Source organism: Platalea leucorodia (assembly GCF_965183815.1).
Source record: "Platalea leucorodia genome assembly, chromosome: 2".
NCBI lineage: Eukaryota > Metazoa > Chordata > Aves > Pelecaniformes > Threskiornithidae > Platalea > Platalea leucorodia.
The window spans coordinates 30,300,413-30,327,874 of NC_138824.1; the positions used below are offsets into that span (position 1 = coordinate 30,300,413).

The 27,462-nt window shown below is 40.0% G+C and overlaps 1 long non-coding RNA gene across 2 annotated transcripts in view; it reads left to right on the forward strand.

Moving 5' to 3' along the window:
• The window catches only part of LOC309586628, a 66,678-nt gene that overhangs the window by 24,821 nt on the left and 14,395 nt on the right, over nucleotides 1-27,462 (forward strand). Inside the window, exons 2-3 of one of the 2 annotated variants that reach the window (XR_014227397.1) lie at nucleotides 3,418-3,467; nucleotides 23,369-24,290. This is a non-coding gene — a long non-coding RNA (uncharacterized lncRNA). Of the gene's footprint in view, nucleotides 1-3,417; nucleotides 3,468-23,368; nucleotides 24,291-27,462 lie in introns of those variants that run through there. The other variant, XR_014227396.1, reaches the window with a different exon arrangement.

Sequence of the window (27,462 nt, forward strand, 5' to 3'; positions counted from 1 at the left end):
TTTATTTAATATTTCTGCTATAACAAAGCATGATTTGCAAAAATTCTCCTGATTTTACGGATGTACATCTTTTAGTTGTCCTTTTTTTTTTTAAACTTTAACTGCTTATGTTACTATCAATACAAAGCGCTCTTTCCATTAGCATTTCTCTTTGCAAATAAAATCTGAAAACTTCTGCCATACAATTTATGAATGCAGCATGTTTGCTTTCATTCAGACGCTCTTTCTAAGTTAGCATTCCTATATTGAACAAGTACCGTAAGTCTATATTTTTACAGGAATGTTTATCTCTGTCCATAATTATTATTCCATTGATGTAGGAGGCAAGGTACTTTGATTCTATGAAGGCACATGTGTCAGAAAAAAATTAAAATGCTGTCATTGAATTGTTAAGTTTCTTATCTGGTTTACTGAAAGTCCTAAAACAGCAGATCCATCCAGTGTTTAGAAGTAAATATATTCCTGAATATATATGATCATGCTTAAGGCAATATTTTAGGCAAACGGATGCATACATGAGCGAAAAATGGATCAGTATTGAACCAAAAGAGTTAGGAGAGTCCAGTGCAGAAAGGAACAGGAAACTTAGGTTAATAAAAGGAACAAAAAAAGGGAGAAGATAGAGAACTCAAGAGAAGGAGAGATATCAAACAGTTATAAATCAAGAAAATATTACCATAGAGAGGAAGAAAATAATTTTGCCTTTTAATAAGTCAGACTTTACCAGTACACAACTTTTTAAATCTATCCCACCTTTTGCAAGTGAGCCACGTAGGACTAATTTTTTAAAATAAAGACTAATGCTATATTTTGTTAAATTTATGTGTCTTTAATATGGATTTTATATTCTTCACATATGATTTTACATTTCTACAAACATCTTCAAATTACAAGTACATTAGGAAACCAGCACATTTTATATGAAGACAGAAGAACAATACTTCTTGACTATTCAAAACCATAAGAATTCACGAGTGCCATTTTCTTCTTTTTCTATGTCTTCACTACAATACTATCTATCTCTCACAGAAAATACTAGTATCAGCATCAAAGGAAAGGGTCAGCAATCTTCCACATCAGAAGTTAGGACAATACTCTCAACATGGAAAGTAGGATGGTCAGAGAGGTAGCAAGTGAAAAGCTTCAGAAGAGATGCTAGCTAAAAAGAGTCAGGAAAAAGAAAAAAAAAAAAAAACAGGAAAAGATAAGATAACAAGATCGAAAAGGACAGGAAAAAACAAAATACACAGGAAATAGCAACAGTAACAATTGTGCTTATTCATTTTAGAAACAGTACAAGAAGAACACTGACAGAAAAGGTGAGGAATAAGGCAGCCATTCTTAAAAAGAAAGAGGACTGCAGAAAAGCCCTAGTATGGTATGAAATGGTCAGTTATTCCTCTCTTAAGGTGACAGGCCACTCACTTAACTTTTAGTTTGAGCTAGTCAGTTCAAAGCAAGATTCCTGTGAAGTCAGTAGACTGAAATGGGCACCTCCAGAGGGCGATTCATCCCATCCTAAGGTCTGAATCTTAGACTCTGAATCACATATTTGAAATGTAATTAATTTTGTGAAGTTCACTAGGTATTTGTGAACCTAGCAGCATATCTTTAAGCTGAATACTTATGGATAACAACATATGGATTAAAATAATATGAGAAACAGCTATTTTCAACTTCCTTTACTCTGAACAAAGAAAATTTACTAATGACTTTCATCTGCACAGAACATGTAATAGGTTTGTGCTGCATAATATTTTTTTTATTACTGAACATTATTCGTCTTCACCATACTGAGCACAAAAATGAAGTCTGACCCACATAAAAGAAAGTTTGCTTTTCTATTAGGACTAATTACGTACTACTGGGGCTCTAAGTTTATCTGCTGTAAGCAAAAATCAAAGCTTGACATCACTGGGACTCTGTATTCCCAACATTAAGATCTGATTCAGGAAATATCACATTTAACTGGTACTTAAAATGGCACTGCTGATATTTCAGTAATTTGTTACTAAATACAGTAAATACTGTTGTGAAAAAATGCTGAAATCCTATGTCATCGTCATGGATACTTACATTATAATGGTATTTTAAATGAACTATAATTAAATGCAAGAGTCACGGGTGAAGGGCTGGTTTTAAAGTTGGTATATAGCCCAGTCTCTGTGCAGGAAGCTTCAGCGTGGGGCAGGTCTGCGGGGACAACCTCTTCATAGCACCTTCACCAGCTTGCCAGCCCAGACACAAAACCACAACTGCAGTACCAAAGCATAAATAACCAAAGAAGAGGATGGGAAAGGGAGCTTTCCTCCTGGGCACTGATCTGGGGGCTGGAATATACACCAAAGAGACAGTTCTGCACTTTCTTGTTAGTACGGAAAGTCTGAGAGACATAGTCCTGGGACTGTGCAATTCATACCTCATTGGAGACCTATGCACACTATGGTCTCCCATTAGTGACTACTGCAGAACACGGTCATCCTGATACTGCCTATTACATGAGGACAACAGAGTTGTCAGTTACAATGCAATTAAAAAGACATCTTTAAAATATAAACATTGGTGCACTTGAAATGTGATTTTGCACTGAAGAATTTATACGATCTAAACAATTCTAGAGCCATGTAACATAAAATAGTGTAACACTAATGCAAAACAACATAATGGTAAGGGCTATTTATAAAATACAGCATGAAGTGTCTTATTTAGAACTTCTAAAAGTTGTACCTGCATTTAATTTCACCTTCCTTTTAGAACGAATATAAAGAGTACAGCTATGTCAGTTTTTCGGTATTTGTGTTTTCACTGGGCGCCCTTAAAAACTGCTGCCCAGTGACGCAGACGCTGCACAGGAAAGGGAACCCTATCACACAGCAATTTATAGCGCAATTCTTATGCAGACCTCTCTCTCTCTATCAGCAGAAATTAATACACTACCTTCCAAAAAAGTAGACGTTACCACTCCAGAATTATTTGTGAATTGGCACCATGAGGCCTCTCACGGCTCCACCCATTTTCACTCTTTCTGTCCCCAGTCAGCAATGGGGCAGTTTTAGAGGGGATGCTACTCTGCTGTACATCAGCTCAGGGCTCAGTTACACTAAAGCGTTGCTCAGGTGGACAGTTAAGGCGTTTTATACATACCAGCAAGCGAATATAAGAAAATGGGAGGTCCCTATCTCTGTATTTAAAAATAAACAAGTTTTTAGCATGGTAATTCATGAAGATCAGTTATAGTCGCTATATAAATATTAGTTAATTGCTCAGTTTAAAAAGTACATAATTTCCCTAAACATTTACTCTGCTCTAATACCATATATACTTATGGGAATCATGCAGTAACTAAGCACATAAATGAACAAATTACTAAATTAAACTTTTTTTGCCAGTTTCCTAATTTATTTTATTTTATTACAGCATATGGATGAAATCCACACACTGATGTCTAACCTGCAATGAAAGCCAATGTAAGTAATCCATTGTTCTACAGCTACATTTGGTTATGAATTAATTGACTTTGCCTAGTCATGTTGAATAACGATTAATTACCAGTTTCAATTTTCAATTTCAGCATTAATACAATTAGGTTTTGCACACAAATTTTGCCACCCCTAAGTGTTATTGCCTGCCCGCCTGCCTGTGCCCTGCCCCAAATGCTAGTGACTAGAACTAACAACAGAAATGTATATAAAAAACTGGTTTTGATTTTTTGATGTCTAATAGCGGGTTTTTTAAGAGCTAACTTAGGAAGACAAAACATTGGGGCAGTCATCGTTTTCTAGTAGGATAATGCATTCTGTGATTCAGGTTGGCTCTGAAAGCCAATTTAAAGCCTTCCTTAGAAGTAACTGTGCTAAAGCAAAAATGCACAGAAAGTATAGCTCAGCACAGCAGTTAGTCAGAAAGCTGAAGCCTCAATCTGTTTTCCATGCAAGCACAAAGCATAACATGTCTGAGCACTAAATACAAAATATTAGTGCGAATACTTACCTGACTCCTCCCTTCTCACCCTATTATTTCTCCTATGCTCATTACATTGTTTTTCATCCTTCCCTTCCTTCTGTAAAGGAAAATAATTTCCTCCTCTCCATTTCAGTTTCTTCCTTTCGCATTTGCTTTTTCCTACTCACCTGCACAATTTCTGAAATTCCAAAATTTAAAAGGGCTATGGATCCAGTCCTGGGGTTAAATACCAAGTCCTGAAAGCTTTTAGCATGGCTGAAGATCAATGACTTAAAATTTAAGTGTTTGTGTTCTCTCATTTCCATCTAAGATATAAAATCACCAGAATAAAGTTTAGCAATGAAAATCTATTTAGATAACTGTACTCTTAGAATGAGATCATCATTCTGTGAAGAGCTCTGCTCATACAGCAAAACATAACAATGATTTTTACTGATTTGGAATTATATTATTACCTCTGATACCTTATTTTTATGCTTAGCTGTTACGAGAAGCACATGTCCACTTCTCTCCTTTAGTAGCCATTTTAAATGATGCACACTGAATGCTTCAACAAATGAAATGATTCATGTCTTTTAATACTTTATAACCAGCTTATGATATTTAGAAGGAGATAAAAATAGCTGGAGTTAAGACTAGCATATTGTACACAAATGTAAATATTTTTCACCTGTAACAATTCATAAACATTTATTACCTGTATCCATGACACACATTTTTAGATGCCAGATCTTCTAAATACGAAATCCATCTTTACAAGATTTTTTTCAAGTAACTTAACAGCCATTATATCAAATGTTGTTCCACACATATAGTATCAACATTTGATGTTTCACTGACTTGATAACAGAAAGTCAGCTCAGTATAAGTTACTTTGTAGAGGATAGGGCCAAAACTTCAAGGTGTTACCTCTCAGTAATCATGAACTCCTGCCGTCTTTAAAGATAAAACGACATATGACAAGCAACAAGAGTAGAGCCAATTTTTAGGGACCAATGTTGACTCATTAAAAAACTAATCTCTATATCCACTATAAAAATCTGCCCAAGAAAGAAACACCAAAATAGTTTTCCATTAAAATGTACCTTCTAACAACAAAAACAAAAAAGTATTTTCTTATTTTCTTTATTTTCTTATTGTTACAGTGATCTTGCTACCTAACCTATTTGTATTGTCAGGAGCTGAAAGGCTTATCAATTAATTACTGAATTTGAAACTTTTACAGAAATCATGCTTCTGGGCTAGCTTAGTTTAGTCAGAGATATAAGTATGCAATCATATATTAAGAAGGAAAACTGTTAAATAAAAGCTTAAGACTTATGAAAAGATCTGTGCCAAAAAAAACCCCTGCATTTAAAAAAACCCTTGCATTTAGGGAGATGCCCTAAGACATCGGCTTTCAATCCTTCTGCAGACTCTTTAGTCTTCATGAACAACTTTTAAGGGAACTGCAAAATAATAATGAAGAAAAGCAACCATCCTATCAGTAAGATTCAATTTATCACCAGTAGGTGCAATCATCCAACAATTAATTTATTTATTTTTAGGAAGGTCATAGATCACAGAAAAATGCAAACCAAAGGGACCAGGCTTTATAAATCTGAGATTTTTTCTGCTGTTTAGTAAGACAAACGTTATCTAAAAATTCATAATTCATCATGCGGAAAAAAATCATCATATTCTAATGAGTACTACATGAAGAGGGGGAAAAGAACAAAATAATTCATCTCTAATAAGGAGATTTCAAATGATGGGACATGTCCCACTTGGAAAAGGTGCAAACTGTATGTTGGAAAGGAGAGGCAGGATACTATTTTGCACCCAGCACTTCCACAGCATGTCATTTCAGTCCCCTTTTACTCAGCACTGGTGAGGCCGCACCTCAAATACTGCGTTCAGTTTTGGGCCCCTCACTCCAAGAAGGACACGAGGTGCTGGAGCGTGGCCAAAGAAGGGCAACAAAGCTGGTGAAGGGTCTAGAGCACAAGTCTTATGAGGAGCGGCTGAGGGAGCTGGGGTTGTTTAGCCTGGAGAAGAGAAGGCTGAGAGGAGACCTTATCGCTCTCTACAACTCCCTGAAAGGAGGTTGTAGCGAGGTGGGGGTTGGTCTCTTCTCCCAAGTAACAAGCGATAGGACGAGAGGAAATGGTCTCAAGTTGCGCCAGGGCAGATCTAGGTTGGATATTAGGAAAAATTTCTTCATGAAAAGGGTTGTCTAACACTGGAACAGGCTGCCCAGGGAAGTAGTTGAGTCCCCATCCCTGGAGGTATTTAAAAGACAGGTAGGTGTGCCACTTAGGGACATGGTTTAGTGGTGGACTTGGTAGTGTTAGGTGTACAGTTGGACTCGATGATCTTAAGGCTCTTTTCGAACCTAAATGATTCTGATTCTATTTTATGATTCATTTGTCTGTCTGCACCTGCAGTGCAGAACCCCATAGGCAGGAAGCAGAAGAAAGTATAGTGGGACAGAAGAGAAGCTTTAGATGGGTGGGTTTTGTGGGACCATTTGTACCTTTGCGTGTAACTGTTCCTGGAGTAAGTAGGAAGGTAGGTTTTCCTCTTAAAAGGCTCATGTGCAGGAACTGGAGAAGAAGCTGTGGGTCCAGAAGACACAGGGAAGGGCGTAGCTAGGGCAAGTGTGGAGTGAGCTAGATTCAGATAGAGAGCTATAGCCATGTTCTGTGGTAAAGTGACTTCCAACTGACCCAAATATATTTATCCAACTGGAGAGATCATCTCCAACTCTTACAGAAACCCTGTTCTGATCCCTGTTCCCAATTCTTTGATCACATACACACATCCCCAGTCCTACCCATACACTCCATCACTGCTTCCGTACCCATATGCCTTCCCTAGGCTCATGAATTCCTCTCTCCCGTCACTCACAGATGACACCAGGACATAACTGTTTTCCACACTACAGCAGAAGTCACTCTCTCCTCCCTTACATGTTCCTGTCTGATACAAGGCAAAGGTTTCCCTTGATCTCATATTCAACTAGTAGCTTAAGCCTGAAGAAAGACAACTTCAGAATCACAGAAGTTACCAACAGGTATTTAGCAAGATAATATAAAAACATTCACAAACCCCCTCATTTTCCATATATGTATCAAAACACACAAGTAAGAAATATGGAACAGAAAAAGGTTACACAGAGCATGCTCGCCTACCAAGTTTCTTTAGTTCTTTTTAAAACACTATTGTCAATAACATTTGTTTCCAGTATTTTGTTTAAACTTCATAAAATACCCTATAGTAATTTTAGATTAGACAACCAATTTCTTCAGGATAAACATATTTATACCGTTTGAATAAGACTTATAATTTGTTATTTCTCAAATTCAACACCACCATAATTCCTAACATAAAGATGCGCAGTATGTTAGAAAAGACAACATCTCTACAAATTACTTATGGATGTGCTTGTATGGTACTCAGGACAATGGGAAGTAACCTATGTCAAGGGCAACTAAAAGCACTGATAATACAAATACTTTATGATTCTGGAAAATTTTCAGTAGGAAAAAAAAAGTAATGAGAGACCTGATATGAGGACAAAGAAGATTTTTACAATGTAAAATTACCATTCAGGGAGCTGACATAAATTAAAAGAAGTTGGTCAAATAGGATTGGGATTTTATTAAAATTAATAAACAGATACTGTAATAAGACATGCTAATACTTGTAAGGAAAGTTTACATCTGTTAAAAATGACAGAATAGAAAATTTTACAATCTGTTTTTCTGGCAATGAGAAACCAGGTATTAATTCAAAGAGATGGATATACACTTTTTAATCTGGTGGAGTTGACAAGCATAATCTTTGTCTGATGAGGACGCAAGACTTGAAAAACTATACTCACTTCTCAGAAAACTAAACCTGCTAGTCATGAGTATATATTAAAAGTAGGGGTAGCAAAGACTTTCAGTGATACTCAAGGACAACACAATGATTAAGAACCCCACAATTCTGTTACTGGGGAGGCTGGGGGGGGACACAGAAGGGTTAATGCTACCAGACTGCTCTTCGCGGCTCCTTTCTGGGAACCTCTCCATGTTGCTTCTGGTGGGGAGGCATGCAACCTATCTAAAGCTGAGAAAGCGGGGAGTGCTCTCTACCTTTTCATATACTCCAGAACAGTGGTTCTCATATTTTTGGAACAACAGATCATTATCAGCCCTTAAGATTTTTCAAAAAACACCACACACCCATCTGATCAAACTTTTAATTGGAAAGAGTATTTAAAACACTGTTAACTATGGTTTAGCCAAATAGCTGTTCAACTTACCATAGCCTTGTAGGGGGTTGTGTGGACCACAGCTTGGAAACCATTCCAGCTGTTTCAAAGGTACAATGATGTCTTCTACTCCATCCCTCCCTCCAGACCTTCTGGTTGCTGTGTGAAACATTTCTCCTTCTTTATCTGATTTCCCCTGGGATTAATTTTAGGGCCTGCTACTGCTTTTAGCTTTCTGCAGTAGCGGCAAACTGGGATTCTCCATTGCCCACAGGTTTGCAAACAACAGAAGTAAAACTGATCTGCCCATCCATAATATTGCTACTGCCACATAAAGGAACAAACAAAAGCAGAGGATAAAAAAATATCTGCAGATTTAGTAAAATGAGACCAGGTTACATTTGATTCATGTTTGAAAGTTTATCATCAATCAATGAGGACTACAAAGTTCTCTGTTTCAAATACTATTTTGCCACTTTTTGCTAGCAACAACTCCCTCCAGAATGACTTTAGCAAATTAGCAGGAGCTGCTAAAAATCCATGCAAACACCAGTAAGATGGCTTGAGAGCCCTGGCTTCTCACAGCAGCAAGATACTACCTATCAGTTTAGCGGTGATATTCCACCCCTGTGACAGGCAGGAACTCCAGGATCAGAATCTGTACTTTAAGCTTGTCAGGGCTATGAAAACCTGAGAAACAGGGAGGAAGAATCTTCTCTTCAACTTGCAGCCCCTGCTGTGGTTAGAAAGAACAGCTACAAGTCCCTGCCTTCCCGAGCGGCAGGACTGGTCACAGCCTGCTGAGCTCACAGCTTACAGGGTGACGGCTGCTGTAATCCAGCAGCCACTGCCTCTCTGGGCTGATAGATACGGCTGAACAGCGGGGTCAACGTATCTGGCCTGTGTGACAGCCATGGCTCCCAGATCACCACAGGTCCTGCTGTGAGATCCTTCTGCAACTCTTCAGGGTCAACATTAGGTCTGACTCCAACTGAATATTTTCCTTTTATCATCCGCAATCTTTATCACTGCACTTTTTCGGACCATTTAGGAACAGGTGGACCAGCAAAGGTGCCAGTACAAATCTTTGTGAGGTGGCATTGTTAAAACTGCCCATTAGTTGCTATACTGTTCCTTATCTTGTAACCCTTTACTAATCTACAAAGAATGCTAAGTAACTCAGTACTTCATTTTGTTAACAGTCTTTGGTTACAGAGCTTTTTTAAAACTTTTGGGTCACCCTTTCCTGTGTATCTGTTGACTCCTTCAAGTAACTAGCAAAGCTCTAAGACAAAACTACCTTGTACAAAAGCCAAGGTGATGGTTGCCTATTACACCTGTCCATGTTCCTATTAATTATATTCTTTATCACATTCACTGGCATTTTGTCTGTCATGGTAGTCAGACTTATTAGTCCATTAGTCCACGATCATCCCTAGAGCCCTTTTTAAAACTCGTGTCACATTTGTTACTCTCCATTCCTCTGTTATGAAGGCTAATTTAAGTGATAGATTATACAACACAGTTCATGGCTCACCAATTTCATTTATGAATTTCTCTAGGACTACTGAATGAACAACATGCTATCTGGAAATCTATTTATGTTTATTCAATTAATTTGTTAAAAAATCTTTTACTGATATTTCAAATCTCAAATATTCCCTATAAAGAACAACTTTTATGCGGGGATGTCCCTAATGGCCCTGTAATAAAACTTGCCAATGCAAAATGTTCATTTGTTTCTTTCTGTGATGGCTTTGTCTTTAAATATTTTCTTTATCCGCAATTATCTATTGAACTCACCTCCCTATTAGCAAAATTTACACTTGAAAAAAAAAAAAAAAGGGGTTTGGTTTTTAGGATTTTAGCCTGTTGCATTTCAAAATCTTTTTTTTCTGCCTTATAATAGGTCTACATTTAACTTGCCAGAATTGTGCTCTTTTCTGCTTTGCTTGCTTGGATTTCACTTTTTGAAAAACCTCTATTTATTTCTAGCAATTTCCTTTACTGTTCAGTTGTGTTGGACAATTCTTATTCAATTGAGTTAGAATCAGAAAGCAAAGTCCTCATGTCTCCTTTAATATTTATTTAAACTGTATTTTCATTTGTATGCAATTCTTTTTTAAACAATACTGGACTTTTTTTATTTTAATCTTTTTCTCTCTAACAAGAATGAGAAACTTGAGTATGACATGAGATAGCGCTACTGAACGGCTCTTCTATAGTCACTTCTTGTGTGCTAATCTAGACTAAATCAGGGGCTGTCCCCCCTCTTATGGATTCTCTAGCTGCTTTGCTCAAAAAGTAGTTCTTGATGATACTTAAAAATACAGCCTGTGCATGACGGCCTAATGTGGCCTAATGTTAAGTTTATCCAGTCTATATATAGATAACTGAGAACTCTTGTTATGATCAAGCTTTCGGGTTGTACAGCCTCTCCAGTCTCCCACAGTCACTATCTCCATCCTATCAACTAGTCCAGAGCTCTTACTAGACTTTTCCTATTCGGACATAGAACCATTTGTAATTATGTTTTGTGGTTTATTCTGATAAAATTAACTTATTTGACTATATTTTCTTTGGTATATGCAGTGCCATGTGTCTGCATAGTCCCATCTACCATCTCTGTATCAGCTAGACACTAAACATTCTACCATCTGTCTATAATCTATACACTGACATTTCAGCGCCCCTTTGAAAGAAAGAAAAGGGATACATGCAGACCCACTTCCAGCAAGAGGGTGACATACCTGGGGAATTCCTGAAGGAATTCATGCTTACCACTCTTCTGAAGAATCATTACCTTCAAGGCACAAAGGAAACGGAGCACTACGAGATAGCGATATGTACCAAGATACCAAATCAAAACTAGTGTAGGTCCCTTCTCAACAGAGATCAGATGGCATTTGAAAAAGGACTGACCAACAGCATGGCTGGATCAACTGCCTGTAGTTATTCAAGATTTCTGTACCAAGAGATGCTGTGTCAGGAAGGGAATGCACTAAGGAGCGGAAGGGCACTATGGAAGTATAAAAAGTCCTTTAACCTCTTGCACATACTGCAGAACTTTTTAATATTTGCATTTACTTTCTTCTATGAGAAGGGAGAGTCTGTTCTTACTGCTGTGGAGAAGAGAAGAGAGGGATGCTTTGAGGACACAATGCCAGGAGCTATTGACTTGGGTTTGACAGTTGAGAAGGCCTCTGGGGCTAGCATTTTATCTGTTGGCTGCAACTCGCTTCTTTCCCTTTTGTGAGGCCTCTAGTTGGAGCACCTTCTTTCTACATTAAATATGATGTGACATTAGGCACAGCAGAATCCAACAGCTACACTGCAGTATCCAGTGGGTATTCATTATTATTTATTTGTATTACCATAGATCTTGGGAGCCCTCACCCTGGACCGCTTCTCATTATGCTGGGCCATAAATAAACACACAACAAAAGTAGATGTGCTTGAATTCTACATAAAGAGACAACGGAGAAATTATGGCAGAGTACAAATGCAATGACACGGTACTACTGTGATAACCGTTGGCATTAATAAACCTGCAATATAGCTATTGTCTAGTTGGATTGTTTTAAGCTTCACAGTACACAAAACTTTTAAGAAGATATTTAAAGGAAGACAGTAAACAGTTTTGTTTATGAAAAAGTCAACCAATACATGAGAGGCAGCTGAAGAGAAAATATCCAGTGTGGTCTGAAAATTTAACGACCGAATGATGGAAGCTGGCATCATATGTTGATCAAAACCAGAGTCAACCTCTTGATACTGAAGGAGAGATATCAGGTAGAAGTAGTCTTGATGGGCCTTGAAAATAAAGACAGATAGCTTATCTTTATTGCTTTAAACTGAAGGAGGAAATTGAAAATACTAAAGGAGTAAGTTTGGAAACTGATATTTACAGTAGAGTAGCACTTTGACTAGATAATGAGCATGGCAAGACTGCATTTATCAAGGCAAAAGAAAAAGATTTTCTAATAAAGAGATGGTCCATGGAAAACCTGGACGAAAAATATAATCGCCTGACAGAGAAGAAAGACAATCCTTAAAGGGCTGGAAAAAAGATTCCCCAAACTCAGATTTAGCCTAGGTTTGATGACTTAAAACATACGACAGCATGATGGTGTCATTCACAGAGGATGCAGAGAGGTTTTGTGAGGCCCTCAACCTAAATATGAAAAAAAGCTACTAACAAGAGACCAATAGTTGTAACTGGAAATAAAGAACTGAGGGCACTACTGAAAAAAATTTTCATGCATTAGATCTGCTTACGAGTGGAAAAGAAGATGGGAGGAGGTATATGAAACACATAAAACATTGTTTTTCCTATAAATACTGTGAAATGAGAAAATTCTTTCATGTCACATTTATTACTAACTTATTACAGCTATCTATGCTACCACGTTTTGACTTTCAAGGGTTGAAGAAAAACAATGTTCGTGACATTATAATATGATAGGTGCCTCATTTGACATAAAACAAAAACATGCTACATCCAGCTTGAAGACAGGACAGTCACGATACAAGCCAAGCACAAACAGCAGCAGAGAAAAAGATCTCACAACTTAAACTTACAACAACTAACATGCTGAATGTTCAGGCACATTCCTTTGCTCTCCCTTCTTAGTGCACAGAACCAGGGCTATCACCTCGGTTTGCCACTAAACGAAACTTACTCTCTGTTGCTGTAGTTTGGTATTCCAGCTCTTGAAGTATTCCCAAGCCCACACAATGTGTAGCTGTGTAGCAAATGCCCACTCGCTACATTCCACAAAATCAACTCCTCCTCTTGGTATCTGCTTTCTTGCTGTTCTCCTAGTTTCAGTCATTTATGGCGTCATGGCATGGGTTAAACCAAAGAAACAAACAGATCAGGTGCTCCACAATGGGGTTAGCAGCAGTGAGTAGTGGAGAGCTGGTTACAGCAGGAGACAATTCAGAGTTCCTTTTCTTCCAAATAGCATTTGTAGCAGCACTACCGCAGGCAGAACAGAGCTGTGCCCCAGCATTACTTCCCTCAAAGTACTGGGAAGTTGCCATCACAGGAAGGAGAAGCAGTCACACCTAGGTGATCTGCCTCTCAGTGGTGATGAGTGAAAAAATTGGATACGTATGAAACATCCAGGGGATTCCTCATACCCCACTCCCTAGCATGTCACTTTCCTCCCTTTTCTCCTCTGAAACTAGATCTACTCTGAGACACTTCTTTTGATCTGGTTTGGGGTGGGGCGGGCATGGCTAGAGGGCCGTGTTTGGGGTTTTTTTGCAATCACCTGATCTCCCTCTCCTTTTCTTTCTTTTACCCAACTCAGTGCGAGTAAGAATAAATATGGCCAATAGGATTAAAAGGTGAAAACAGTAAACCATTAGGTTGAAACATTTTAAAACCAAAATATGCTGATCAAGATTTTTTTGTGCAAAATTAAACATCCAATGTTCTCACATATTGAATTCATTTTATATTGAAAAATGTCAGTTTCATTTTATATGGCAAAAGCTCAAAAGAATCACTGTTAAGTTTTTAAACTAGAACTTTGAAAATTCCCATCCTGCAACGAACATAATGAAATTGTGTTTTGAGCTCTGTTGAAGATGATACATTTCAAAATCATTAAGTTTTGTGTATGAACAAGAAATTATGGCTTCTGCTTAGCACTAATTGTAGTTTAGCATACATAACACATTGTCCTCTGTTCTTAGTTGTAACTGTCATCTTGAATCCCCAATTTATACAGGTAATTCACAACTAGTCACTGAGTCTTCTTCAAGGCCCATATACTCCCCTCCATCAGAAAACAAAATTTAGAGAAAAACACTTACTGAAAGTTTTAAACTTAAATCTATCATATATTCAATGCAATGAGAAATACCAGTAGCTATGGATTTAGTTCTCCTTTCAGGCATATTTTTGCCATCCATTTTCTGGTTTTTGGTTTTGTTTGGGTATTTTTGTTTGGGTTTTTTTGGGTTTTTTTAAATTGGACACTCTAGTCTGCTTTTGATCTGAGTTTATGATTTCTTCTTTGGTCTTGCTCTTTCTTCAGATTACTTTCATTTCATGCTGCTCTTGTGCCAAGCAAAAAAAAATAATCCTGTCCTCCTTAATCTTTACTCACCAATTATTATGTGTGTCCTTGCTCCACAGGAAAGAATCTCTAATTGTCCTTACATACAACTCCTCTAGACCTTTACAGCCCCTTAATAATTATTTACAAATTCAATAACATTCCCAGTTCTTCCATTTTTCAGATACTAAGACCCCATTGAAAACATTCTTGTATTTGAATACCAGAAAGGAAATACAGCTTCAAAAAAAAGGGCATGGAGTTTATAATACTCCTTTTGTTATACAGGGAAAATACCTACATGTAGTTTTTGCTCACTTGTATATAAAAATAGAAGTCATAGCAATGACTGTACCCATAGCTACAGGAAAAGAACTTCCTCCTTAATCCAAGCATCATGTTTATAGTTATTTTGGGTGAATCCACTGACATATGATATGGGTAATTATTATTGATTAAGCACAAAGTACTTAGGTACAATAAAATATGTAGTTCCTGCCTAAGACTACAGCTAATCAGCATGCATGATCAAATTCACTCATAATGCCAGCTCGGTTTAGTTTAATTTAACCAAGTTACATTGACACAAGTATAAGTGTATATTTATTAACATTTCAATGTTCAGCTCAGCAAGACAATTATGTTAGTAAATCGGTTTGCAATATCTACAGAAATATTGGTGGTATAAACAGGTTTTATAGATCTATGAATTTCAGAAAGTTTATGGGTGAAAATACAGTGCAAGTCAGAGACACACCATTCTGAAAATAAAGAAAACAAACAAATTAAAACTCCCTACTTAATAGCGGTATGGAAGGACTCCAGGTTCACGTGGTGAATGACCCAAGAATAACGAAATCCTTAATGGATATATTGTATATATTTTCTAAGAAGAGCTGAAGTCAATTGACATAAGCCAAACCTCTTGATTCACCTTTTTATCATTATTAGTTTGTCAACATCAGTAAAGACTAACTATGGAAAAAATCAATCATTTCAATGTACTTACAGCTGAATTTTCTCATCATGTGACCAACTATCCACAAAGCCTCAGTGCCATTAAGAAGTTTTGAGGAATATATTATTTGGTACTGCCAAAAAAACATAATTAAAAGAATGCATGTAAATGATATTAATTTTCTAATTAGAAATGTTTTATGATTATTTCATGTCTAAAGTACATTTGGGGGAAAAGCAGAACTTACATTATCCCAAAAGGCAGGTTCCAGCACAATCAATGATACACTGACAGAATTCACAGTAAGGAGTCACAGTAGGGTCCTGATCTTGCAACTGAACTTTCACAAAAAGAACCCTGCACTATTGCAGAATCTCCTTAATTTCAATAGGGCCCTACCCACACATAATCAATTACAGAGTCCGCCTATGTGGGAGTAACAACAGCGAGAACAGGACCTGTTCCTCCACACACCTGCAAAAATATCAGGATGAAAAAATAAAATTAGTAACATGCAGCAAAACCTACTGATAGTCTGTTTTATTACAGCATTTAGCACATAATAAAGGAGTTCCATACATCTTTAAGTTGCATATCACTTATAGGAATTTTTAGCTCCTTCTTTAAAGAATGCTGGCTTAAAATTGCTTATGGATTTTACATGTAGTGACAGCACATTGTAGGAGCTTTTACTGATATGTATTTGAAACATAAATTTTTAATTATTATTTTCTAAAAATTAATTATCCTAGTTTTTTTGGTCTATGACACAAGTTGCTTTTTAGTGCTTAAGCCTTCTTAAAATCTGTCTCACAACACCCATTCTGGGGACATAGTATAGGCCTGTGAATTTATTGAGGTCTTCATGAACGTGAAAGTATCTGACCACATATAGCAGCATCCAAGACCAAGGTCTTTGAAAATACATCATAAAAAGTAGTTTAGTATTAGTCATTTTCAGACTAAAAAGGGTTGGCTTTTTTGAAGAAAAAATCCTTATGAAAATCAACTATAATTATTTGCTGAGTTCAAGCTCTTAGTGAACACCATTTAAAACATAGGAAGCACAGAATATAACGTTAAACAAGACTTACCACCACTTTGCTGTTCACACAAAACTTAACATTCATGATTTGAACTTACTGTTCTTATTAAAAACACATCTATGTTGATCTTTCAAAGGAAAATATTATAACTTACAATGTTTTTATACATTATAAGCCATTTAAAAACAGGTTAGCCATAGGTTCCATGAAATAATATTTAACTGGTGACCCTGGTGATAAAGGTTGTAAGAGCAATCACTAGATCCTAGAAACATGCAGAAGACATTTCTTCGTTCCTTTAATACAGATAGCATTAGGGAAACAACGATATTTTTCTAAAAAAGAAAGCTGGGACCAAACAAAAGGATTTGAGAATCTAACAGAAGAACCAAAAGTTCCATATAAATGGAGTGCAGTCTTTTCTATTTTTTTTTTTTAATGACCAGTTGTTCTCTTACTGGCTTTGATTTCATGAAACAACAGACATGAAAACAAGCAGAAAATGGAGAGAAGAGTATCACAGTTTTTCATTCCTTGCTGCCAGCTTGATGGTTTTCAACTGGGCAGGAGGACAAACAAAAAAATTTAAAATACGCATTTCAGACTTTGTGACAAATTTCAAGGCAGTTGTCTTACAATATTGAATTCTAAGTGTTTCTTCTCATGTTACTGCTTTTAAATTTTATGTTTCATATGCATGACTCTTAGGCTTCTGTTATTCTGAGAAATTCAACTGTTTCTAAAGAACAGTGCTACAGTGCTAAGTTCTGTTTAAAAAGTGTTATAAGCTATCTTGACCCCTGTCTAACATTATGCAGAAAATTTAAACACATCAGACATCTGCCAAGTTAGTGCTGCCTACCTGAGCCTGTGAAGTGAGTGAACTAGTACCTCTGGCAAGTGCAATCTGCCCATTTCTCATTGACTGAGAAGAATGGGCAGACCATACCTTTCAGGGCAATCGTGGTGCCCATAATCACGCAGCTACAGATTTAGCATTTCCCAAGCTGCAATGCAACATGGTAACTTGATGCAGCCAGATCCTAATATTGTTTTCTGTCCCTGTGCCTAGCTCCACAGCTTTCTTCACAAAGGAAGTTAATTGGAATACAATGCATGTTTCCTGCACTGCTCCGAGAGTGTAGGTTGTAGGATGGGTCAGGGGTACATAGCTGCAGTCTAAATTACAGTCAGTTTCTGGGGAGAGCTGAAAACACAGTTTTACAATTTTGACAACCTAAGAAATAGCTCAGAGCTGACATCCAAACAGTCAAAGAAATGAAATACTGAAGCTGTCTCAACAGTTCCCTTCTCTGACGTGGACAGGAAAAACATGCATCTAATCCAGGTATAGAAACTACCATAAAATGGAATGATTCACAAGTGGTTTGGGAGACTAGAAGGCCTTGGCAAAAACAATTTTTTTTTCATGACTAGCAGAAGTAATGAAGCCTAGTTACCTATCAGCGTGCTTGTACGTGCCACCAACACACTTGTGCAGTAATCCCAGGCTGACACTAACCTGGCTGGTTTCCCATTCCCTTCTAAACAGATTTCCCTAAATTCCTGCAGAAAACACCAGCTTCTGACTTCTAGGAGAACAAGAGGCAGCTCACATTGTGGCTAGGTCTGAGCTACACATGCATTGACTGGCCGACCAACCAAGTACACAGACTGGCAAGTCAACAGGTTGAACACAACAGAAAATTTCTGAGTCCATGCTGCAGCTTTTTCTACCCCAGGGGCACTAATTTGAGTCCTTTCTCTACTCCCAGCTGCTAAGTTTCACTCAAATTGTAGAAACTTGACTTTGTGACCTCTATCTGTATATCAAATGCAGCTGAAATTAAGCGGTGGATTCAAAAGTTATTAGGAGACAACATAATCCTATATATCTTGTTTTGTTCAGAAACTGGGCATGAAAACACTGTAGCATAATCACTGTGAAAATAACTAATGAATTTGATGTCACTTATTGTTTTCATTCAGGAGTTACACCACAGACTCAGCTATAACAGAACACAGATTTTTACATGGTGATAGCATAAATCAATCCAGAGAATGTAGAGACTGTTTCAATAAAACTGGCTTTGCTCTGCCATGGTGATCAAGGCCCTAAATATATGTCGCTTCATAAAGGTGAAAATTTAACAGAAGTAAAATTTTATATATATTTTTTGAACTCACCAAGACTGTAGGAGACTGCCCTTCATGGAGATCCCTGCTTCTCTTCCAATTCCATGCTGTCTCTCCTAAGGCTTAAGAGAAGTTCAGTGATACATAGCTCAATAAAAGAACAGTACATTAAGTCTAATGAATCTATTCAGTACACCTGGACTTTTCTTTTGTGGGGTTTTTGGTTGGATTTTCTTTTTTTTTTTTTCTTTTGGAATAAGCATAGTGATTTTTAAAGAATCACCTTAAAATCCTGATCCTACTGCCTGGATCCAGATACTGATATCCCAATTTAGGGAATAATTTTTAATAAAAGGCAAGTCCCAGTTCCCTTTTTTATAAATGACATTCACAGAGCTCTGCTTACCCTTTCTATTGATCTAGCACTAAATTTTTTACTTGTGCATTTCTCACCAAAAAGGCATAGTTGAAATCAGAGGGGTTTATTTGTTGTTGGATTCCAGGAACTGATGAAAGAAGGAAAGAAACTGAAAAAGTATAATGACCTCTCCAAAACTCCAGAAAAATAAGAGAGACAGAGAATAGTCAGCGTGGAAAAGTTAATAGAAAACTGGACATTAGAGGAAAGGTTAGCAGGAAACAATGGTTATAAGAGTTAGGGAAGTGAGACTGACTTAACCAAAAAGGGGATGGAATAAAAGAAACAAAATTATCTTCTCAGGAGAGCAATGAGAATGGGCTTTTCAAAACTGTTTTACATTGGCCTATCTCTTCTTCTATTGAAGTAAAAGAATTGCATTGATTCCAAAAATGCTTTAGGAAAACTTTTAAGCCACTTAACCTGAACCATTTAACTTTAAGCATGTGGAATATCTAAACTCTGCCCAGCTAAACAACTAAAGAAGTGCTTAAATTTGAAAATAAATTTAAATCATCTTGTAATCATTCACTATGTCTGTAGTATCGAGCATGCATTCAGATCTGAGCCCCTGCTAACATGCAGACTCACACTTTGGCGCTAGCCTGGATCCAGCCTATTGGTTATCCGATAGGCAAAGCCAAGTACAAGACGCAAGGGACTAATGTGGATTCAAACTCTTCTCTCAAAAGCCATACTCATGCAAGTATTGTGACTCAAGTACAAGGTTAATTGTTTGATGAAGCAGAATGTAAATAATTAAGTGCTTAAAGTTAATTCAAGAATCGGGTCTCAAGAAGAAAACTAAAGAAAAAGTGGCTAAGAAAGAGAAATAGATTGTTGAATCTGTATTAAAAATAAACGGTCTCTGGGTTATATCTTAATGCACTCTGCCTGAAAACTACTGCTTCTTTCTGGCTTAAGTATTAAATTCTATTTTTAATACACAAAATGGTAAATAACCCTGGCAAAAGTTAAATTGGTTCAGTGGTTGATAACAGTACTAAAGTAATTCTTAACACAGGCTGTAGTTAATTTATTGGTATAAAGGGCTCACCATCTCTCCTGCCTATTTAAACACACTTGTACTTCCAAATCCAATTTGGTAAATAGCTGGGAGAGGGTTAATATCCCGTATTCCAATCTCTATGGTAACAATCACAGAGATAGGAGAAAATGTGGAAATCATAAGCCGCTAGTAGGGTTCTGTCCCTTTTACTCCTTACTCTACAATACAGTTACTAAAGGAAAACAGAAATTGAGCCACCTTTTGAGATACCAAAAAAAGGTCTGGGCCATCTCTCAGCACCCTGTGAACTTCTGATCATTGTGATCTGTCTCCTGAACTAGGGATCATTCTGTGCACCATTATGTTAAGCTGTCACCTATCTAAATGACCAGGAAGCCAATATCAACACTCAACAACTATATTCTTAAACACACAACCCCTTGCTACCAGTATTCCATCCTTTATCTGTAGCTGTAAAAAAGGAAACTCCCTGTTTTTAAGATGTATGCTTAATAAATCCATACATATAAGAATCATTACTTAATGAAGGCAGGACGCTAGAGTAAGATTAAAGACCTGATTAAGGCAGTGAGCTAGAGATAGAATTAGTTCCTCTATAGATTCAGTCACCTTTTCATAAAACGGTTAAATAAAATAACATTTTGTTCTTCTCAAGAGAATTATGGGCATTACTAAAATTTTATAAATGTTTTGAAGCTCAGATTTCAAAATTTCCCAGAAATTGGGAAACTAGAGAAGCAAATGAACAACTTACATCAAGCTGTTTTAAAAGAAATAAATTGAACAGCATAAAAGCAAACAAATTAGTACTAGCTAAAGCATTTCCAGAACCCTCACTCCTGCATTCATTTCAGTAGCATTTCATTTAAATGCAGGCATACATATCTGCAAAGTTTAAGCTTCAATCTTTCAAACAATTCCACATATCTGAACTTCACTCCTCTAAGTGGTGCTACTGATAAAACTACTCATGTGAACAGAGTTAAGCACATGCACAGGACTAAGGCTAAAGCAAGTAAGAAAGAAATTAGTTAATGAATTCAGTGTATCACTAACAATTATTTTTGAAAAGTCAAGGACAGCTAAGAAGATAGCAAAGCTTGAGAAATTAACAGCTGAAATACTGGGGGAGGGGGAGAAATTAGGTTATGGTCCCAGCAATTTCCCTACAAAAATCTAACTTCAATACCTATTAAATAACAGAATCAATGGTAGGAAGAAAAAAAATAATAGAGCATCCCCTCAATAACTTAATAGTCACGACAACCACACTATTTTCTCACCATTTGATGAGTCCTCTTCAGTTCAAGGCAGAAGTTCATGGGTGCTGTGTAGAAGATCACTTGGCAACTGCTGTGCTGTAATTAATCCATGAATAAAGAATGGGCTTCAGTTTTCACAGATACCAAGCCAGCACTTTTCACAACCATTAAATCCACAAAATATTAAAAAATTAAGAATTTACAGTTAGGCCATTTTAGCAAAACTATACCACAGAACCTAAGTTTAATAACGAAGCTTTCTTAAATCCTCAGGGATATGTTCATTATTATGAGTCAGGCCTATAGCCATGTTAGAGTCAATATTATAAGATCTGAATGAAATACAGTAAATCCAACCTTTCAACTACACCATTAGTCTTTATGCTACGTTGAGCATTTTAGGGGCTGAAAAAAAACCCTAAATTGAAAGTTGGCTCTTGAAAAATCAGGAGGTAGTCTACAGTAAAAAAAAAAAAAAGCTAGTTTTTTTTTTTCATCTGGAAGTTTATAAGAAATCTAATAAAGTAGATGCAAGTCCTAAGCCAGCACATACTTCTTGCAGTCCTTACTGCCTACAGAAGCATCCCTAGATCAGGTCTATACTGGCAAATTCAGAACTCTGTTTTCACTGTACAATAGTAAATCCTGTCCACTTCAGTCCTTTCTAGATTACAACCTCTATCATTGCTAGCAGACTGAAATTGCAAAAGTAATGAATTCCAAATCCTATATTTGTCAGGGTAAATCAGAGACTGAACGGCTACAGAAGGAAGTAGAAAACTCATACATGAAAGAGGACGTTCAGCTGCAGTTACTAGGTTATTAAACTGAAACTTTAAACTTCAACTGATATCAAATTTACAGAAGAGGTCTGCAGGGAGGCTTAGACGAATCTATAACAGGGATCTAGGAGGCTAGACGAGCATCAGGGGCAAGGCAGGGCTCAAATTAGAAAAATAAATAGAAAAAAACTTTTAATTCCCACTGGCTGTATGTCCATATGCCATACAAACACAAACAGAATACCAAAATAATATGTAGATGCGCAATTATTGAAAAGATTATTATAATTACTACATGTGGGTGTATCTTGGTGTCCTCCAACCGGTCTAACTTCCCTAGGAACCAGACCAAATGAAGGTAACGGAATACCATGCAAGTACCCAGGCAAGCCAAAGAATCCAGCTAAAAAGTTACACGGTAATGACACAATGCCAGTTTTCATTACAACAAATTCCTCTAATCCTCATGGTTGTAAAATAAATCTTAGAAACACATAGCAAGGTAATTTGTAATGTGTGCTTGAGTCAGAAGACAGCCTCCAGCTTTCTAATCATCCTTGACTAGCTAAAAGCTTCTGTGCCATTTTGGCAGATAAGCACCTTGCTTCGGTTTTGCCACCTCTCAACTGGACCTAGGCAATTCAGTATATCCAAGCACAAAGTCTGCTGCATATAGGAAACTCCAAGTACAGGGAGATGGGGGGATGTCATCTCAGCAATGTGGGTTATTTTAAGTCCCTTTCTGCCACTCTATACTGATTTTCTCTAGAATTTTAAATTACAAATTCAGGCTCTCTAGATCCTCCAGGGCCTAAATCCAGGATTCCTAAAGAAATGCCTACTAGGTCTCTGGATCCAGTTGCCAACAGTTTCCCTCTTCTGACGTTAAGAGAACTTGTGCAACACAAGGGGAAAAGCTATCATTTCTAGAGACAGAACTTTCTCTGGGCTGGTGCAAATCTATGGAATGAATGTGCCTAGGAGCTAAGGGCCATCAGAAACCTAACTGCATTTTGCTTGAAGAACAAAACACATTACTTTGACCTTGCCTCACTAACATAAATACATAACACGTATATGGAAGAAAAGAGAGATAAAATAAACTGAAAACATTCAACTGCACATGCTCCTTCCCCTGGCAACAAGAGAACAGATAACATGACAAATGCTGGTCATGTCACTTATTACAGTATGAGGAGATTCCCTGACAATATAATGACGCTCTCTGAGGAGAAGAATCTGTAACAGAGGACAGGCACTACTAGAAGGTGTTCAGGTAGTGCTGTACAAGGAAAGGAGTCCATTATAGAAACTGCAGCTTAACCTCATATTTGCTACCACAGAAGATAAGACTTCCACCATTCTGATGAGCCCAAGTTGTTTGGAATGGAAATTTGATCTAAGGAATGGACATCGCTTTTTTGTGAGGCTCAAAATCCCTTTCTCTCCCTTCTGCCCTCAGCTGTGTTCCTGCTGTGACTTTTTGGCTTCACTAGCCGCTGAGGAAACAAACTGATGATCCTCTCCCAGATGCTACAGCAAGAGAATGCAATACCCACCTCGTATTACATGGATTTTTAGACTATAGCGATTGCCCTTCTCACTTTTTCTGATACTCGGTTAAATATTTACCCATTCTGATCCTTAAATCATTATAATTGTGCTTTATTTAACTTAAGAGATATGAATGGAAGATGTAAATCAAGACTGTTACATGAGGTTTATGTTTCCTGCAGTCCTAAGTAATACTGAGAATAATGATTGTGTAATATCACTATTAGCTTCTGAAGTCCAAAATACAAAAGCATAATAATGAAGAGAACTACTCAGTGTGCTTACACATAATAATATACATTTCAGTCTATACAGGATCAGGGCCTATGTGCATTAAGTATGGAATCTGAGAGCAAGTATTAAACATTAGGGCATGTAAAAATTTCACTTTCATTAAAAATCTTAATGAAACCTTAGGAATGACATCTGAAAGCACAATAGTGTGATTCATATAAGAGAATACCATGTCCTGTTAAATAGAATGACATACTATCATCTTCTATATCTTATTCTTTTATTACGGTTGGAAAAATGGGTGAAAAATAGTAACTAGAATTATTTTAGGGCAAAACTATACATAATCTAGGTACAGAGAAGTGGTATCAGCAACATAATAATTTTATATTTTTATTTACTATTTTCATTGCTATTTCTACTGCAAAGTCCTCTTTTCACAGGCACATAACTTTCAGAAAAAAAAAATAGAAGACATTTACTATCATTCTTTTCAGCTGAAAGGCACACTTTTTGAAAATTTCACTCATGGTAATTTTAATAAAATAAGAGAAAAAATGTAAATACACTGCAAACCATTTATATTTCCTCCTTTCTAACAGAAAGGTTTTACGAACTGAAGTTTTTTTCATCTGGCTAATTTTCACTGAGAACCTGGTTTAAAAAATTAGGAATCCGTTTCTTCAGCAATATCAAACTTCAAATCTGAGGAAAATATAACAACATGAAAGCATAATATTAACTATGTGATTACTTACATGTTGCCTTGCACTACTTTTTCACTAAGGAGCTCCAGAATTACGTATTTTCTGAGTAGCAGTAGTTTTCGTAGCCATGATGGTCTAAGCTTTTTGAGCCCAAAAGCTTGCTGTTTTCAACTGTGTCAGTTGGTTTAAAAAAAAAAAAAAAAAGAGAGAGAGAGAGAGAAAGAAATTACCTCTCCCTTCAAAACTTGTTCTGCTTATATTTTTGTCAGTGCAGCTCTAGAAGGGAGCAGTGGAATCATGAGAAGCATTAGGCCCTGAGCCTGCTAACGTTCGTCTGCAAGTAGTCCAACTGAGTTTAAGAGGACTAGCTCAGAGACGTGAAGGGAAGATTTTGAAAGTCAGTGGGAACTGAGCTCCCAAACTCTCATTATGTACTTTTGAAAATCTTCCCCAAAGTCATGGGAACGACAGCTTGCAGGTCCGAGGCCTCTGCTTTTGACTGCTTTCCTTTCCCTTTTTAAAAACGTATCTGACAAAAAAAACCGAAACAAAACAACCCACTGAGGTCAAAAATCCTGAGGAGCCGCTCGCAGGGATGCGTTGGGTCTCTCTACAAAGGCAGGGGTCCGCACAGCCCGAGGAGAGCTCGCAGCAAAGAATCCTTCAGCAGTCAAAAGTCAAGTGCAGGCTAGCGTTTCGGGCGGCACTGTAGCCTGCCCTGGCTCTCAGCAGCTCGCAACCTCCATCTCGGTTTCCCCATCTGTGAAATGGGGATAGGAGCACTAACCCGACCATCAGGTACCTTATGGTCAGTCACAACTTGGGGCGGAGAGGGGTGGGGGGGTGCGGCGTGAAAATGAAAGTTCACGTTTTCCCCTGAGCATTGCGAGCAGCCGAGGCGGGAGCGCTCTCGGAGTTGAACCTCGCTCCGTCAAGTTCCTCGGAGAGATTATTTTTTTTCAAATGACCAGCGTACGGCACTCCGGGCCCAATCTGCCCCGGGATGCGCCCACACGGCACCGCTCCGCTTCGCTCCGCCACAGGCTGCTCGCAAGCCCGGGCGGGGGCGGGGAGGGGTGGTGGTTGAGGCGGGGGGGGGGGTGGGGGGGGGAGTCGCCGGGCCGCTGCCGCCGCGGCGGGCGGGAGCCGGGCCGCTGCCGCGGAGCCGGTGCGGCGGGAGGGGGAGGGGGAGCGGCGGCTGCCAGGGCGGGATCGGGCCCGCGGGCTGCCTCCGCGCGATGTGGGCAAGCGCCGAGCGCTTCGAACCCGCCGGCTTCGGCGGGGTGCGCGGCTGGGGGGGGGACGGGGGGCTGCAACCTGAGCGCTGCGGGAGCCGCGGGGGTCCTCGGAGGCGCGGGGGGGGGGGGGGGGGGGGGGGAGGCGCTCTCCTATTTTCCTCAGGTCCGCTGGCGCACATCCCCCTCCCCCCGCCGGCTTCCTCTCCCTACCTTCCCAAAACGCGCTGCCCCCCCCTCCCCCCCCCCCGCCGCCTTTACCTTGACAAGTCCGCGGGGCCGGCGGAGGTCTCGCTCCCCCGCGCTCGCTCTCCCACACACATCTCTAACGCGCCACCGCTCCCCCCGCGGCCCGGGACTCCGGGTGACATTTCTCTCCCTCTCCCTCTCCCTCTCTCCCCCCCCTCCTCCTCCTCCTCCTCCCCCCCTCCCCATTAGTGGCGGTTGGGTTGGTAGCGCGGGAGCGCGCGCTAGCGGGGAGGGCGTGGAGCGCGCGCTGGCTGCGGGGGGGGGTGGGGGGGAGGGGCGGCATTGACAGCGAGCGCCGTGTCCGCAGCGCTGCCTCAGCCCGAGCGGCGCTCCCCCCCCCCCCCTTCCCGGCATGCCCCAGGGCGGCGGGGCTGGCTCTAACGAATTTGAATGAAGAGCCCTGCTCTTTCGGCGCCATTTTCGAGTGATGCCCGATCGCATCGCTGCCGCGGGGGAGCCGCGGTTCGCGGGGCCGCCCGCCGCCGCGCCGGCTGCCGCCAAAAGTCACCTCCCTCCCCCCTCGCCTCCCCTCCTCTCCCCCTCGCCGCCGCCGCGCTTCGGAGCGGGTGCCGCCACCGGCATAGGCGGTAAGAGCCGGAGGGACCGGGCGCGGCTGGGGCAGAGGGAACCGGGCGGGAGGGCGGGCGGGGGAAGCCCGTCTTCGGAAAACGGGGGCAACCTGCACCCCGCCGCCGCCCGCCGCCGGGAGAAGTCGCCTCAGGAGGCCGGCGGGCAGCGGGCGGGAGGCTCCCCGAGGCGGCGGCAGGTCTCGCCGCTGGCTCCTGGGCGGATCTGTCACTCGCTTCCCTCAGCCTTAGAGGGTGGGAGCGGGCGGGAGCGGCTGCCTCCTCCGGCAGGTAACCCCGCTTCCCCGGGGCGGCGGCGGCGGGCAGCATCTCGCCCAGGCGGGGATCCCGGGAGCCCCGCTTCCCACCCCCGGCGGCCCGCCCCGGGGGAGAGCGGCGCGGAGGCGGGCGGGGGGCGCTCGGGGCGGGCGGGAGGCGCGGGACAGCCGGCGCGGAGGGTCGCGCCGCGGCCCCGGTGTGCGCCCCGCTCTCCCGTGACATGACATGACAGGCTTCCCTCTGATCTGCCCCCCCCTTGCCGCCCCCACCCCCCCGCGGATCCCTCCCTCCCGCCTTCTCCCCCGCCTCTCCGCCGTGGAAATTTCGGGGCAGCGCTCGGGACGCGGCGGCTCCCGCTTCCCGGCTCTGCAGCAGCAGCGGCCGCCAGGATGACTTCCACACTTACATGCACATCTCCCGCTCTCGCCCCCCGCGCCCCCCCGCCTCCTCCTTCCTCTCTCCCCGTGTTTTCGTAACCCGGATTAATGCCCCTTCGCTCTTTCTCTTCTCCCTCCCTTCTCCCCCCCCCCCCCCCCCCCCCAAGAAGAGGACAACCTTCGCTTTTTTTTTTTTTTTTCGCCGCTTGTTTCCTTTCCATGTTAGCAGATGAACTTCTCTGTTTAAGCGCTTTCTCCACCTCCCACTTAAGCGCTTAATTTCCCGTGTCACGATATCGGAGCCGCCTTTAGCAGAAACCTGGGTGACGGTTATGCTGCCACATGCTATCACATT